This window comes from Capra hircus, chromosome 1, assembly GCF_001704415.2.
Source record: "Capra hircus breed San Clemente chromosome 1, ASM170441v1, whole genome shotgun sequence".
In the NCBI taxonomy this organism is placed as follows: Eukaryota; Metazoa; Chordata; class Mammalia; order Artiodactyla; family Bovidae; genus Capra; species Capra hircus.
In genome coordinates, this window is record NC_030808.1 from 45,238,062 (window position 1) to 45,256,291 (window position 18,230).

Here is an 18,230-nt window from a genome sequence, read left to right on the forward strand (position 1 = left end):
TGAAGGAAATATCTCCCACTTGAGGGAGTCAAGTGCTGAGTGGGAAATATAAGTCAGTAAACCAGAAAAGGGACTCTGAACAGGAGGAAGTGCCAGAGGCATGTCCCACTGGAAAGTAGATGGATTACTGCGTACTTAGGGAGGTCAAGAGCATGAGGAATGTTAGGAGGTAGGGTAAGTAGCCGGAGAAGGCGATGGCATCCCACTCCAGTACTCTTGCCTGGCAAATCCCATGGAGAGAGGAGCCTGGTAGGCTGCAGTCCATGGGGTCACAAAGAGTCGGACATGACTGAGTGACTTCCCTTTCACTTTGCACTTTCATGCATTGGAGAAGGAAATGGCAACCCACCCAGTGTTCTTGCTTGGAGAATCCCAGGGACAGGGGAGTCTGGTGGGCTGCCGTCTATGGGGTCACACAGAGTTGGACACAACTGAAGTGACTTAGCAGCAGCAGCAACAGGGTAAGTAGCACAGCGGTCCTGGGAACATACCCTAGATTGGAACTTTTGCCAGCAGGCTGACTTTTACACGTCATTGCATGTGGTATATGGGAGGCCTTATGTGTATTAAATAAAGTCTGAGATGAGACAGCCATGATCATGGTCTCCTAAACAACAGAGTCTCAGTTCAAAAAACAGAGTCTAGATTCTTTTAATTTATTGCTTAATGGAAATGCTATTTCTCAGGACAATTCCCAACTTTGTTGCACTCGGGACAATTCCCAACTTTTTTGGGGTGTGACAACCAGGTTGCAAGCAGAGTTAATTAAATGCTTAAAGATACTGCAAACTTGAGGTTGAGAATTACATTGTGGAATAATATCCTAATGAGAGAATAAACAGAAATAAGGAAATGAAAAACAGAAACCCTTTGAAGCCAATTTGAGGGCACATCTCCCTTCTAGAATAGGCATCTGTGGGTCCTTTTGGCCAAAGCTTCCACTGGAATAAAGAAGAGTATTCTAAAGAGAAGGACACATTCTAAATCCAATTAGAAAAATATCCCTGAGGAGAGGAATGAAGATGGTGGAGTAGGAGGACATGGAGTTTACCTCCCCCACAACACATCAAAAATACACTGATGTGTGGAACAATTCTCATGGAAAACCAACTCAAAAGTGGCAGAAAAACTCTTGCACAACTAAAGCTACAAGAGAGATCTCCATGTAACCAGGCAGGACAGAGAAAAAGGCATTGGGTTGGGACCTGCACCCTTGGGAAAGCTCTGTAAGGAGGAGAAGGTCTGCAAGGGTGGACCCTCACCCTGGGGAGCAAGCAGGTCAAGCCGCCATCTGGGCATCGCAGTCCTTGGGTCCTGCGTGGAAAGACAGGCCCACTTGCTGACGGGAAAAACGCACCAAGTCAGACACAGGGCTGGAGAAGCCCAGATTCTACTCTCAAGGATCGTGTGTGCACTGTTTGGCTGACAATCTGACAGGGCAGAGAGAACCTTGCACTGGCATCTATGGCCTCACCATACTTTCCTATCCAAAGGGACAAATAGACCTGCCCTGCTCACTACACAGCACAGCCTGGAATGAGATACGGGCAGAGATTCAGTCTAGCTGTGTGAGACAGACAGGGACACCTAGGATGTGCTCTGGGTAGAGCCGTAGAGGCCACAGTGAGCACACACACTGGCAGTGCCACAAAAGCATAGAGTGGCTTGTTGTTGTTCAGTCACTAAGTCATGTCTGACTCTTTGCGACCCCATGGACTGCAACACACCAGGCTTTCCTGTCCTTCACCGTCTCTTGGAGTTTGCACAAATTCATATCTGTTGAGTCAGTGATGCTATCTAACTATCTCATCCTCTACTGCCCTCTTCTCCTTTTGCCTTCATTCTTTCCCAGCATCAGGACTTTTTCCAATGAAAAGATCTCTTCACATCAGATGGCCAAAGTATTGGAGTTTCAGCATCAGTCCTTCCAGTGAATATTCAAGATTGATTTCCTTTAGGATTGGTTTGAACTCCTTGCTGTCCAAGGGATTCTCAAGAGTCTTCTCCAACACCATAGTTCAAAAGCATCAGTTCTTTGGTGCTCAGCCTTCTTTACAGTCCAAATATCAAATCCATACACAACTACTGGAAAAACCGTAACTTTGACTATATGGACCTCTGTTGGCAAACTGATGTTTCTGCTTTTTAATATACTGTCTAGGTTGGTCATAGCTTTCCTTCAAGGAGCAAGCATCTTTTAATTTTATGGCTGCAGTCACCATCTGCAGTGTTTCTAGAGCCCAAAACAATAAAATCTGACACTGCTTACGCTTCTTCCACTTCTATTTGTGTGTATTGATTATTGAGCAGAGAGACACCAGGAGAGAACTCCTCTGTACACAGAGAGTCTCGTGTGCCTAGGGTGTGCTCTGGGTGGGTCCACCATTAACCTTCTTAGGAATACACAGCAGTTCATCTCCCATAGGGATTACCTTGACTCTATCCACTCTACACTGCAGCCTCCTTCTAGCTCTGGGATAGGCAGGTCCTGGTGTAAGTCTGCCATAAAGGGAGCCTAGATCTCAGGCAACAGAGCAGCCACCTCAGTACCCGCAGCCACAATGTTCTGACCCCCAGCCCCAGCCTACTCCAATTTGATGAATTTCAACAAATATTTTCTTCTGGGAGCCCTCACCACAGTCAAGATAAAGAACATATCCATGACCTTTGGGAGAATTCTTGTGGTCCTTTTCAACCCCACACTCCTTTCTCTCCATACTTCTCACCTAGTCACTCATAACCACTGATCTGCTTTCCACTATAATACTTTAGATTGCAGTTTCTAAAAATTTAACATACAAGGAACATATCGTGATGGCTTCTTTCACTTAGCATACATATAATGAGATTCACTCATGTTATAAATACATCAATAATTCACCCCTTTTTATTGCTGAGTAGTATTCTATTGAATGCATATACCACATTTGCTTATCCAATCACCTGTTGATGGACATTTGGAATACTACCAATTTTGGCTTTTTTCAGAAATTGCTGCTATGAACATGTCTTTGTATGGATACATGATTTCATTTCTCTGGGATAAACACCTAGGAGTAGAATAGCCAGATCAGATGGCAGGTGCCCACTTAAATTTTTCAGAACTATCAAGCTATTTTGCAAAGTCGATCTTTAATTTTATAACCATATCAACAGTGTATGAGGGTTCAGTTTATCCATATCCTTGCCAACATTTGCATGTCAGAATTTTAAATTTTATCCTAACAGATATATAATAGAATTTCATTGGTATTTTAATTAGCATTTACCTAAAGGAAAGATTTATTCATCTAAATGCAGAGTTCCAAAGAATAGCAAAGAAAGATAATAAAGCCTTCCTCAGTGATCAATGCAAAGAAACAGAGGGAAACAATAGAATGGGAAAGACTAGAGACAACTTCAAGAAAATTAGAGATACCAAGGGAACATTTCCTGCAAAGATGGGCACAATAAAAGACAAAAACGGTATGGACCTAACAGAACCAGAATATATTAAGAAAAGATGGCAAGAATACACAGAAGAACTATACAAAAAGGTTTTCATGACCCAGATAACCACAATGGTGTGATCACTCACCTAGAGCCAGACATCCTGGAATGTGAAGCCAAGTGGGCCTTAGGAAGCATTAGTATGAACAAAGCTAGTGGAGGTGATGGAATTCTAGCTGAGCTACTTCAAATCCTAAAAGATGATGCTGTGAAAGTGCTGCACTGAATATGAAATATGCCAGCAAATTTGGAAAGCTCAGCAGTGGCCACAGGACTGGAAAAGGTCAGTTTTCATTCCAACCCCAAAGAAAGGCAATGCCAAAGAATGCTCAGAATACTGCATAATTGCACTCATTTCACAAGCTAGCAAAGTAATGCTGAAAATTCTCCAAGCTAGGCTTCAACAGTACATAAACCAAGAACTTCCAGATGTTCAAGCTGGATTTAGAAAAGGTAGAGGAACCAGATATCAAATTGCCTACATCCATTGGATCATGGAAAAAACAAGAGGATTCCAGAAAAACATCTACTTCTGCTTCATTAACTACACTAAAGCTTTTGACTGTGTGGATCACAACAAATGGTGGAAAATTCTTAAATAGATGGTAATACCAGACCACCTTAATTTGGGTCCTGAGAAACCTGTATGCAGGTCAAAAACAAACAGTTAGAACCAGACCTGAAACAACGGACTAGTTCCAAATTGGGAAAGGAGTACATCAGGGTCATATATTGTCACCCTGCCTATTTAACTTATATGCAGAGCACATCATGAGAAATGCTGGGCTGAGTGAAGCACATGCTGGAATCAAGATTGCCGGGAGAAATATCAATAACCTCAGATATGCAGATGACACCACCCTTATGGCAGAAAGTGAAGAGGAACTAAAGAGCCTCTTGATGAAGGTGAAAGAGGAGAGTGAAAAAGTTGGCTTAAAAACTCGGCTTTCAAAAAACTAAGATCATGGCATCCGGTCCCAATACTTCATGGCAAGTAGATAGGGAAACAATAGAAACAGCTTGACTTTATTTTCTTGGGCTCCAAAATCACTAGAGATGGTGACTGCAGCCATGAGATTAAAAGATGCTTGCTCCTTGGAAGAAAAGCTATGGAGTTTGGGCAAGCTCTGGGAGTTTGGTAATAGACAGGGAAACCCAGCATGCTGCAGTTCATGGGGTTGCAAACAGTGAGACATGACTGAGCGACTGAACTGAACTGAACCTTTCAAAACCTTAGGTTATCTCCATTTTCACTTGTAATCCCTAGCCCCTTTCAGTGTTTTTCAGATGGCTACCACTGTTTCAGCATCAAATCCAAACTGAAAATATCCAGGCACAGCATTATTCAATAGAACTTTCTGCAAGTATGGAAATATTCTGTCTAACTGTCCCACACAGCAAACACTAGCCCCATTGAAGACTGAGAGCTTCACATGTCACATGTGTGACTAAGGAACCGAATTTTAAATTTCACTTAATTTCAATTCTATGCCCCAACTAGTAACGTTGAAGAAGTTGAAGTTGAATGGTTCTATGAAGACCTACAAGACCTACTAGAACTAACACCCAAAAAAGATGTCCTTTTCACTATAGGGGACTGGAATGCAAAAGTAGAAAGTTAAGAAACACCTGGAGCAACAGGCAAATTTGGCCTTGGAGTACAGAATGAAGCAGGGCAAAGGCTAATAGAGATTTGCTAAGAGAAGGCACTGGTCATAGCAAACACCCTCTTCCAACAACACGAGAAGACTCTACACATGGACATCACCAGATGGTCAACACCAAAATAAGACTGATTATATTCTTGGCAGCCAAAGATGGAGAAGCTCTATACAGAGAGCAAAAACAAGACCGGGGGCTGACAGTGGCTCAGATCATGAACTCCTTATTGAAAAATTCAGACTTAAATTGAAGAAAGTGGAGAAAACCACTAGACCATTCAGGTATGACCTAAATAAAATCCCTTATGACAATATAGTGGAAGTGAGAAATAGATCTAAGGGACTAGATCTGATAGACAGAGTGCCTGATGAACTATGGACTTAGGTTCATGACATTGTACAGGAGACAGGCATCAAGACCATCCCCATGGAAAAGAAATGCAAAAAAGCAAAAAAGGCTGTCTGGGGAGCCCTTACAAATAGCTGTGAAAAGAAGCGAAGTGAAAAGCAGAGGAGAAAAGGAAAGATATACCCATTTGAATGCAGAGTTCCAAAGAATAGCAAAGAAAGATAAGAAAGCCTTCCTCAGCAATCAGTGCAAAGAAATAGAGGAAAACAGCAGAATGGGAAAGACTAGAGATCTCTTCAAGAAAATTAGAGATACCAAGGGAACATTTCATGCAAAGATGGGCTCAATAAAGGACAGAAATGGTATGGACCTAACAGAAGCAGAAGATATTAAGAAGAGTGGCAAGAATACACAGAAGAACTGTACAAAAAGGATCTTCATGACCCAGATAATCATGATGGTGTTATCACTCACACTCACCTAGAGCCAGACATCCTGGAATGTGAAGTCAAGTGGGCCTTAGGAAGCATCACTAGGAACAAAGCTAGTGGAGGTGATGGAATTCCAGTTGAGCTATTTCAAAGATGATGCTGTGAAAGTGCTGCACTCAATATGCCAACAAATTTGGAAAACTCAGCAGTGGCCACAGGACTGGAAAAGGTCAGTTTTCATTCCAATTCCAAAGAGAGGCAACGCCAAAGAATGCTCAAACTACCGTGCAATTGCACTCATCTCACACACTAGTCAAGTAATGCTCAAAATTTTCCAAGCCAGGCTTCAGCCATATGTGAACTGTGAACTTCCAGATGTTCAAGCTGGTTTTATAAAAGGCAGAGGAACCAGAGATCACATTGCCAACATCCGCTGGATCATGGAAAAAGCAAGAGAGTTCCAGAAAAACATCTATTTCTGCTTTATTGACTATGCCAAAGCCTTTGACAGTGTATCACAACAAACTGTGGAAAATTCTGAAAGAGATGGGAATACCAGACCACCTGACCTGCCTCTTGAGAAATCTGTGTGCAGGTCAGGAAGCAACAGTTAGAATTGGACATGGAACAACAGACTGGTTCCAAATAAGAAAAGGAATATATCAACCCTGTATATTGTCACCCTGCTTATTTAACTTCTATGCAGAGTACATCATGAGAAAGGCTGGGCTGGAAGAAGCACAAGCTGGAATCAAGATTGCTGGGAGAAATATCAATACCCTCAGATATGCAGATGACACCACCCTTATGGCAGAAAGTGAAGAAGAACTAAAGAGCCTCTTGATGAAAGTGGAAGAGGAGAGTGAAAAAGTTGGCTTAAAACTCAACATTCAGAAAACTAAGATCATGGCATCTGGTCCCATCACTTCATGGCAAATAGATGGCAAAACAGTGGAAACAGTGGCTGACTTTATTTTTCTGGGCTCCAAAATCACTGCAGATGGTGACTGCAGCCATGAAATTAAAAGACACTTACTCCTTGGAAGTAAAATTATGAGCAACCTAGACAGCATATTCAAAAGCGGAGACATGACTTTGTCAACAAAGGTCCGTCTAGTCAAGGCTATGGTTTTCCCAGTGGTCATGCATGGATGTGAGAGTTGGACTATAAATAAAGCTGAGTTCTGAAGAATTTATGCTTTTGAACTGTCGTGTTGGAGAAGACTCTTGTGAGTTCCTTGGATTGCAAGGAGATCCAACCAGTCCATCCTAAAGGAGATCAGTCCTGGGTGTTCATTGGAAGGACTGATATTGAAGCTGAAACTTTAATACTTTGGCCACCTGATGTGAAGTGCTGACTCATTTGAAAAGACCCTGATGCTGGGAAAGATCGAAGGCAAGAGGAGAAAGGGACGACGGAGGATGAGATGGTTGGATGGCATCACCAACTCAATGGACATGCATTTGGGAGGACTCTGGGAGTTGGTGATGGACAGGGAGGCCTGGCATGCTGAAGTTCATGGAGTCACAAGAGTCAACACAACTGAGAGACTGAACTGAACTGAATTTTAATTAATTTAATTTTAAATAGCCACCTATGCCTAGTGGCTATCATATTAGAGAGTGCCTAACTGGAGGAAGAAGAGAAACCTTGAGCGTCAAGAGTAGGGGTGTTTTTCCTAGAAGTCCCCCAGTGGATTTTCCCAGATGTTTCTTTGATCAAAAGCCAGTCACATGCCTACTCCTAAATCAAATATTGGCAAGGAAAACCATGTCCACAGGTAGCTTAAAATAATCAGGATTCATTGTGGGCACAACATTTTTAGCATTATTTGCTATAGTGCCATTTGTTAAAAAGATTATTCTTCTACAGAATTGTTCTTACACCTTCATCAAAAATCAATTTTTTCAAATTTATATAGGTTTATTTTGGAATCCTTATTCTGTTCCATTGCTCTATTCATCCTTTCTTAATGCCAATAACACATTTTATTGAATGCTACACCTTTCCAATAAGTCTACAATCAAGTATTAATTTGCCTGTAGGGCCATCTAGGCCTAAAATTTTCTCTATGGGAAGGTTCTGGTTTTTAGTTTGGGTTTTTTTTTTATTTGTCTGTTTCATGAAAAATTCAATATTTAGTAGATACACAAATTATCTATTTCTTCTTGAGTGAATTTGTCAGCTTGGTCTTTTGAGGAATTTGATCTTTTATTTAAGTGGTCAAATGTGCTGATGTAAAGTAGTTCATAATGTTCTCTTATTCTTCTTTTAATATCTGTGGAATATGCAATAATTTTGCCTCTCTCATTCCTTTTATTGATTTGTATCTTTTTTTTCTACCCATGTTCAACCAAAATTTAGATGTTGCATTTTCACTTTCATTCAGTTAGAAATATTTCTAATTCCCTTTTGGTTTCTCCTTTGCTCATGATTTATTTAGAAGATGGTTTCCAATATCTGGGGGTGGGGTGGAGGGGGTGGGAGGGGAGGGGAGGATTTCCAGGAATCTTTCTGTCATTAATTCTAATTTAATTTCATAGTGGCTGATATAAAGTATCTTAAATGACTTAAATCCTTTTATATTTATTGAAGATTATTTTTTCAATATTCTGTTATTATTAAGTGAATGCTATATAAGTAGGATTTCTGTTGTAATTCAAGTCAGAAACTAACAAGAAAATGTTGTCCAGAGTAGAACCATGAAAGGTAATCTAGCAGCTGTCTAATTATGTAACTAGAATGATGATAATGATGAGCAGGTAAAGATGATAATGATGTTACTGATAGTGATGGTGATTTTGTTAAATAGCAGTCATTGTTTACTGAATTTTCAACACTTAAAAAAAATTTTTTTTTTCCACTTAGTGTTTTGTGGAACAGCTGGTGTTCCTCTTATCACCACTTACAAAACCCAATCAGAAAAAAAAAAAAATCCAGATGATCTAGATTTTTCCTCTAGCCTTCCCCTGAGGATAGTCAACTTTTTAACTGTTTCCCAAACTATGTATTTTCATAGTCTGATCCTCATTAACAACTATTTTCATAGTCTGATCCTCATTAACAACTATTTCCATAGTCTGATCCTCATTAACAACAAAATTAAAGTTTGAGATGGAGAAGGCATAAGTCAAACAATTTAAGAGATTTGCCCAAGTCAGTAGTGTAGTTCAGTGGTTTACAAACTTTAGTGTGCATCACAATCTCCAGAAGGCTTTAAAACACAAAATTTCTTCTCTGAATTATTGTCTTATATCCAAAATTATATTTTAGAAAATTATTCTGGTTGATAAAAATGCAGATATCCAGTTCAAGTTCAAGATGGCGGAGCAGAAGGACATATGCTCATCTCCTGCAAGAACACCAAAACTGCAACTAGCTGTTGAACAACCATTGACAGGAAGATACTGGAGCCCACCAAAAAAAAGATATCCCGCATCCAAAGACAAAGAAGAAGCTGCAGTGAGACAGTAGGAGGGGTACAATCCGAATAAAATTAAATCCCATACCCACTGGATGGGTGACCCACAAACTGAAGAACAATAATACCAAAGAAGTTCTCCCACTGTTGTGAACATTCTGAACCCCACGTCAGGCTTCCCAGCCTGGGGATCCAACAAAGGGACTGAGAATCCCCAGGGAATCTGGCCTTGAGGGTGAGTTGGATTTGATGATGGCCTTCCAGAGGACTGAGGGAAACAGAGACTCCAGTCTTGGAGAGCACAAATAAAATTTTGTGCACACCAAGAGGAGAGGAGCAGAGATCCCACAGGAGACTGAACCAAAACCACCTGCTAGTGTTGGATGGCCTCCTGTGGACGTGTGGGTCAGCAGCCGCCCGCGACAGGCACAGGAGCACTAGAAGGCCCCCCTTGGCATAAATCCTCTGGAGTTCACCACTAACTCTACCACAGACCCCATAGACCCCAAGGCTGAGTTGCCTCAGGCCAAACAACTACCAGGGAGGGAGTGCAACCCCACCCAGCAGCAGGTAACTGGATTAAAGCTTTACTGAGCAAGGCCATGCCCACCCAAGCAAGACCCAGTTTTCTCCATGCCAGTCCGTCCCATCAAAAAGCTTACACAAACCTCTTAGCCTCATCCATCAGAGGGCAGACAGAAGAAGCAAGAAGGAGCACAGTCTTACAGTAGCTAAAGCAAAAGCTATGTTACAGAAAGTTAATCATGATGAGAAAGCAGAAAGTTGTGTCCCAAATGAAGGGACAAGATAAAACCCCAGGAAAACAACTAAATGAAGTGGAAATAGGCAACCTTCCAAAAAAAGAATTCAGAATAATAATAGCGAAGATGATCCAGGGTCTCAGAAAACGAATGGAGGCAAAAATTGAGATGATGCAAGAAATGTTTACCAAAGACCTAGAAAAACTAAAGAGCAAACAGACATGAACAATACACTAGATGGGATCCAGAGCAGAATAACTGAAGGAGAAGAATGGATAAATGACTCAAAGGACAGGAATGGTGAAAATCACTGCCACAGAACAGAATATAGAAAAAAGAATGAAAAGAAATGAAGACAGCCTAAGAAACTGGACAACATTAAATGCATGAATATTTGCATTATAGGGGTCCCAGAAGGAAAAGAGAGGAAGGACCTGAGAAATATTTGAAGAGGTAATAGCTGAAAACTTCCCAAACACAGGAAAGGAAATAGTCAACCAAGTCCAAAAAGCACAGAAAGTCCCAGGCAGGATAAACCAAAGGAGAAACACACCAAGACACATAGAACAGTAATAGGATCATACATAGTAATAATTACCTTTAAATGTAAATGGATTAAATGCACCAACCAAAAGACAGACTGGGTGGATGAAGACACGTGCATGTATGCACTTCCACTTACTACATCACTCTGCTTCACCTCCCCCTCAACTGCATGTTATTATTTTATATTGTTAATTACTCATGTACCATTATGGCTTGCAATTGTAATTGTCTTTTATTTTATGTCTGGCTGTTGATTGTGAAAATTAATAAACATCTTTTACTATTGTGATTATGTAACTATTACTCACTTAATACCATTGAATCATGATTGGTCAAAAGAAAAATAATAGAATTCTATATCACCAAAACTAGGATCCAATAGAAAAACCTCTAATCACTTTTTAAAATCCAGATGCATATCATAATTATTTTGAAATTTTTTGAAAAATACAAATGTTCAGGTATTGCTTTTTTTCTCCAGACCTCCAGATATGTTTCTAATGAGCAGTCATGTTTCAAAACAACTGGACTATACTATTATCTTTTACTTTTATCTACTTTGTTTCACTTTTTCTATTTCATATTCAGTGCTCCCATTTCATTTAGTTTATATTCTCCAATTTTTCCATCTCTTCTTTTTTTTTTAATGTTCTCTCTCAAGCCTTTATGAAGTATAGTAGAAAAGCTTTTATATACATATATGTGTATAGTACATATTTTAGAAAACTTATGAATTTTTGCCTAACAAAACAATTATGACATTTTGATTCCATTTGTTTGAGTTAGTACGGATAGCATGCTAGATTTATAATTAAAAATATATATGCAATAGGTAACAAAGTTTTACTATATAGCATAGGGAACTATAGTCAATATCTTATAATAACTTCTAATGGAATAATTTCAAAAACAGAAAAGATGCAAATATCCCTTAGAACAGTAACATTGGGAGCTGGTATATTAAGAACCATTATACCTTAGAATTCATGAGGACATTCAGGACTTACTGGAGACTGGAAAACAGGAATACTTGAGAGAAGTAGGAGGAAGATAGAAAGGTATACAGGAAACTGAAACTACAATCATCCTAAGGACTTGAGTGTAATCCAGGGCTATGATAATTCTTATGGATGTGAGAATCTATAGAGCACCTATGTTTGCATCCCCTTCTCTTTTAAACCTAACCATTCATATAACTATACATTCCTTGTTGCTTGATTTCAGTTTCTTAGTCTTCCTCTAGCCTCAACACAGAACTTAAAAGAATAGAGTAGAAACAGGGAACCACCCATATATCCCTAAGTTATCTCCAATTCAAGGTCACTTGTGGACCAGAACAAAATTTCTAAGGTTCAGCTTTTCATGATCCCAGTTGACATGGAGAAATCAGTTTCCTTGAGGCTGCACACCACACACTCATTACTAAGCAGAATCTCAGGTCTACTGCAAGAAGAGACTAGAATCCTTCAGGGAATTTATTCTCAATTACTATTTCAGACAAAAGCTGAGAACATAATATTTTCCCCTGCTTCTCCTTGCTGAAGTGAAAGAGATTGCCTTCCCTGAAATTATATGATTCACTGCAAACATCTGACATTAATTCCAGGAACAAGGCTCAAAATTAAAAGATGGAGAAAGCAACAGAGACAGGGCTGATAGAGAGTTCATGGGATTAAGTGCAGCAACTTCTTGCTCTATGTAATATTAACTGTCACTGCCTGAACAGAAAATTGATGGCCTTCGATTTGTGAAATGCCTTATTCCTAGCACCACTACTCAGAGAAGATATTAAATTGGGTTAGAGAATGCCAATCACATGAGATGATGCTGATTAAGCTCTGAATTATTCACGGAAAACTGGGAATTCTCATTCTGAATGACTTAACTCATTTGCCAGCAAAGGGTGTGCTGCATCAACCAACCCTCTCAGGCAAATCTGGTCACCAGGCTAGGATCTGAAAGGCTATAAACCAGACTCCAACCATCTAGAGTTTTTCTCTTGCATCCAGATTTGTCTTTCTTAGGTAAAGAACATAACCCTATGGACATTAAAAGGATAGTCAAGGAATGCTTCAAAAGAACGCTATGTCTATACATTTGATAACCTAAGTAAAATGGAACATTTCCTTGAGATACAGAATTTGCCAAAATTCACATAAGAAGAAATAAATTAATATGAATAAGCCTATACCTATTAAAGAAATTGAATCAGTCATAAATAGCCTTTCAAAACAGAAAGCTTGAGACCCAGATGTGTTCACCAGTATATTTTAACAAATATTTTTAAAAAGAGATTGAACTAATTCTCTATAATTTTGCAGAGGGAATACTTCCTACTCATTCTATAACTCATTCTATGATATGAACATTACCCTAATACTAAAATCAGACAAATAAATTTAAAAAAAAAAGGGTACAGGCCAATTTTTCTAATTATGTAGATGCAAAATCCTCAACACAGAACTGGCAAAATCAAATCCAACAATGTATAAAAAATAATTCTAGTAATACACCATAACCAAGTGGGATTTATCCTAGGGATACCAGGCTGGTTCAACATTTGAAAGTCAATTAATGTAATCCATCACATCGATTTTTTTAAATCACATGATCCTTGGAAGAAAAGTTATGACCAACCTAGATAGCATATTCAAAAGCAGAGACATTACTTTGCCAACAAAGGTCCATCTAGTCAAGGCTATGGTTTTTCCAGTAGTCATGTATGGATGTGAAAGTTGGACTGTGAAGAAAGCTGAGAGCCGAAGCATTGATGCTTTTGAACTGTGGTGTTGGAGAAGACTCTTGAGAGTCCCTTGGACTGCAAGGAGATCCAACCAGTCCATTCTAAAGGAGATCAGTCCTGGGTGTTCATTGGAAGGACTAATGAAGCTGAAACTCTAATACTTTGGCCACCTGATGTGAAGAACTGACTCATTTGAAACGATCCTGATGCTGCAAAAGATTGAGGGCAGGAGGAGAAGGGAATGACAGAGGATGAGATGGTTGGATGGCATCACCAGCTCAATGGACATGAGTTTGGGAGTTTGTGATGGACAGGGAGGCCTGGCGTGCTGTGGTTCATGGGGTCACAAAGAGATGGACACATTTGAGCAACTGAACTGAACTGAGAACCTATTGTATAGCTCAATGCTCTTTTAGTGACCTAAATGGGAATGAAATCCAAAGAAGAGGGAATATATATACATATGTCTGATTCACTTTACTGTACAGTAAAAACTAATACAACATATTAAAGCAACTATACTCCAATATAAATTAATTTTTAAAAATACAAGAAGAAAAGGAAATAAAAGATACACATATTGGGAAGGAAACATCAGACCCATCTGTCTTCATTCACAGATGCCGCGATCATCTATATAGAAAATCTCTAAGAATCCTCCCAAAATTCCTGTGGCTAATAAGCAATTATATCAAGGTTACAGGTTACAGGGTTAATATACAAAAGCCAAGCACTTTTCTGTATATCAAAAACAAATAAGTGGAATTTGAAATTAAAAACACAATACAATTTACTCCCAAAATAGAAATATTCTGGTGTAAATCTAACAAAATATGTATAAGATCTGCATGAGGAAGACTATGAAATTGTGATGAACAAAATCAAAGAACTAAATAAATGGAGAGATATTCCATGTTTATAATAGGAAAAACTGATGTTGCCAAGATGTCAGTCTTTCCTAAGTTGATCTATAGATTCAATGCAACCCTAATCAAAATCACATCAAATTGTTTTATGGATATTGACAAACTGGATCTACATAGTATATGGACATAGTAAAACAAGGTTGGAGAAGTGATGCTACTTGGCCTAAGACTTAATAGGAAGCTACAGTAATTAATTGGAATTGGCAAAAGGGTAAATAGATCAATAAAACAAGATGACCCAGAAACAGATGCACACAAATATAGACAACTGATCTTTGACAAAGAAGCAAAGGCAATACAATGAAGAAAACATAATCTGTGCAACAAATCATGCTAGAACAACTGGATACTTACTGGCAAAAAAAGAAAATCTAGACACACAGCCATCACAAAAATTAATTCAAAATGGATCAAAGACCAAACTGCAAAACACAAAACTACGAAACTCCTAGAAGATAACCTAAGAGTAAATCTAGTTGACTTGGGTACAGTGATGACTTTTCAGATACAACATCAAAGGCACCATTCATAAAAGGAAGAATTAATATGCTCAACTTCATTAAAATTAAAACTCTTCTGCTCTGTGAGAGGCATTACCAAGAGAATGAAAAGACAAATCATAGACTGGGAGAAAATATTTATCAAAGACATATCTGATAAAGGAATATACTCAAAACATACAAAGAACTCTTAAAGCTCAAGAAAATAATCTGATTTCTCAAAGAGGCCAAAGATCTTAACAGACAGACACCTGACCAAAAAGGATATACAGATAGCAAATAGGCATGTGAAAAGATGGCCAAATCATACGCAATATTGTCAGGAAGATGCAAATTAAACCACTGACAACATACCTCTACACACCTATCAGAATGGTCAAAATCCAAAACACTTACACCATGAAATGCCGGTAGGATATGAAGCAAAAGGAACGTTCATTCATTACCGATGGTAATGCAAAATGGTACAGATATTTTGGAAAATAGTTTGGTGATTTCTTACAAAACTAACTATCATCTTACCATATTATCCATAAAGAAGGTTGAGCTCCAAAGAATTGATGGTTTTGAACTGTGGTGCTGGAGAAGACTGGTGAGAGTCCCTTGGACTGCAAGGAGATCAAACCAGTCAATCCTAAAGGAAATCAATCCTGAATATTCATTGGAAGGACTGATACTGAAGCTGAAGCTCCAATACTTTGGCCACCTGAGGCAAAGAGCTGACTCATTAGAAAAGACTCTGATGCTGGGAAAAATTGAAGGCAGGTGGGGAAGGGGATGACAGATGATGAGACAGCTGGATGGCATCACCAACTTGATGAACATGAGTTTGAGCAAACTCCAGGAGATGATGAAGGACAGGGAAGCCTGGCAAACCGCAGTCCATGGGGTCGCAAAGAGCTGGACAAGATTGAGTGACTGCGCAACAATAATCAAGCTCCTGGAAATTACCCAAAGCAGTTGAAAACTTATAACCACACAAAAACCTGTTCATGTATGTTTATCACAGCTTTATTCATAACTGCCAAAACTTGGAAGCAACCAAGTAGGTGAAAGAAAAAATTGTGGTACATTCAAACGATGACCTGTTGCTGTGCTGTGCTGTCACTTCAGTCATGCGTGACTTTTTATGATGCTATGGACTGTAGCCCACCAGGCTCCTCTGTCCATGGAATTCTCCAGGCAAGAATACTGGAGTGGGTTGCCATGCCCTCCTCCAGAGGATCTTCCCAACCCAGAAATAGAACCCATATTTCTGGCATCCCTTGCATTGCAGGCAGATTCTTTATCATCTGAGCCACCTAGGAAGCCTGATGAAATGTTATTTAGTGCTAAAAAACATGAAATGAGCTATCAAGCTACAAAAAGACATGAACAAACCTTAAATGCATATTACTAAGTCAAAGAAACCAATCTGAAAAGGCTACCTTCTGTGTAACTTCAACTATATGGCATTCTAGAAAAGGCAAAACTATGGAGACAGTAAAAATAAAATCAGTTCTGTTGGACAGGTGGCACATAGAGGATTTTTAGGGTAGTGAAAGCACTGTTTGATGTCATAATGATGGATAGTTAAGTCATTATAAGTAAGTAAAGTCACTCAGTCGTGTCCAATTCTTTGCGACCCCATGGACTGTAGCCTACCAGGCTCCTCCCTCCATGGGATTCCCCAGGCAAGAGTACTGGAGTGGGTTGCCATTGCCTTCTCCAGGGGATCTTCCCAACCCAAGGATCGAACCCGGGTCTCCTGCATTCCAGGAAGATGCTTTAACCTCTATATGACTAAGTCCATAAAATGTACAACACCAAGAGTGAATCCTAATGTACACTATGGACTTTGGTGATTACGATGTGTCAGAGTACATTCATCATTTGTAACAGATGTACCACTCCGGTGGGGGACGTTGATAACAGGGGACCCTGTACATGTATAAGGGCAGGGGTTTATGGGAAATCTGACTTTCCCCCCTCTCTCCCTCTATTTAAGACTGCTCCTGGAGAAACAGGAACCTCTTACAACTGTTGGTGGGAATGTAAATTGGGGCAGCCACTAAGGAGAATAGTGTGGAGGGTCCTTAAAAAACTAAAAATACAACTACCATACGATCCAGCAATCCCACTCATGGGCATATATGTGGACAAAAGCATGATTTGAAAGGATACATGCATCCCACTGTTCACTGAAGCACTATTTACAGTAGTCAAGATATGGTAACAACCTAAATATCCATTGACAGAAGAATAGATGAAGAAGATGTGATATATACATGCAATGGAATATTCAGCTCAGTTCAGTTGCTCAATCGTGTCCGACTCTTTGCAACCCCATGAATTGCAGCACGCCAGGCCTCCCTGTCCATCACCATCTCCCAGAGTTCACTCAAACTCATGTCCATCGAGTCAGTGATGCCATCCAGCCATCTCATCCTCTGCGTCCCCTTCTCCTCCTGCTCCCAATCCCTCCCAACATCAGGATCTTTCCCAGTGAGTCAACTCTTCGCATGAGGTGGCCAAAGTACTGGAGTTTCAGCTTTAGCATCATTCCTTCCAAAGAAATCCCAGGGCTGATCTCCTTCAGAATGGACTGGTTGGATCTCATTGCAGTCAAAGGGACTCTCAAGAGTCTTCTCCAACACCACAGTTCAAAAGCATCAATTCTTTAACACTCAACTTTCTTCACAGTCCAACTCTCACATCCGTACATGACCACTGGAAAAACCATAGCCTTGACTAGATGGACCTTTGTTGGCAAAGTAATGTCTCTGCTTTTGAATATGCTGTCTAGGTGGGTCATAACTTTCCTTCCAAGGAGTAAGCGTCTTTTAATTTCATGGCTGCAGTCACCATCTGCAGCAATTTTGGAGCCCCCAAAAATAACATTACTCGGCCACAAAAAAGAATGAAAGAACGCCATTTGCAGCAGTATGGATGGACCTAGAGATCATCATACTGAGTGAAGTAAGTCATAGAGAGACAGATATCATATGATATCACTCAAATATGGAACCTATAAAATGATACAAATGAGCTTATTTATAAAACAGAAATTGACTCATAGACATAGAAAACAAACATAGTTATCAAGGGGAATAGCAGTGGCAGAGGAAAAGATAAATTAGGAGTTTGGTATTAACATATACATACACTACGTATAAAATATGTAAACAATAGGAACCTACTATAATAGCACAGGGAACTGTATTCAATCTTGTAATATCTATAATGAAAAAGAACAAATATGCATATATATACATATATAATTTTTAAGACTGCTCTTAAAAAGTCTTGATGAGCAATCCCCAGCTATAATTACAAATAAAATATAGATCCTTTGCAATTTAAAAAGAGAAATCACTCTAACAATAAACTGTGTAGACTAATGTATTTCATTTATTTGTTTAA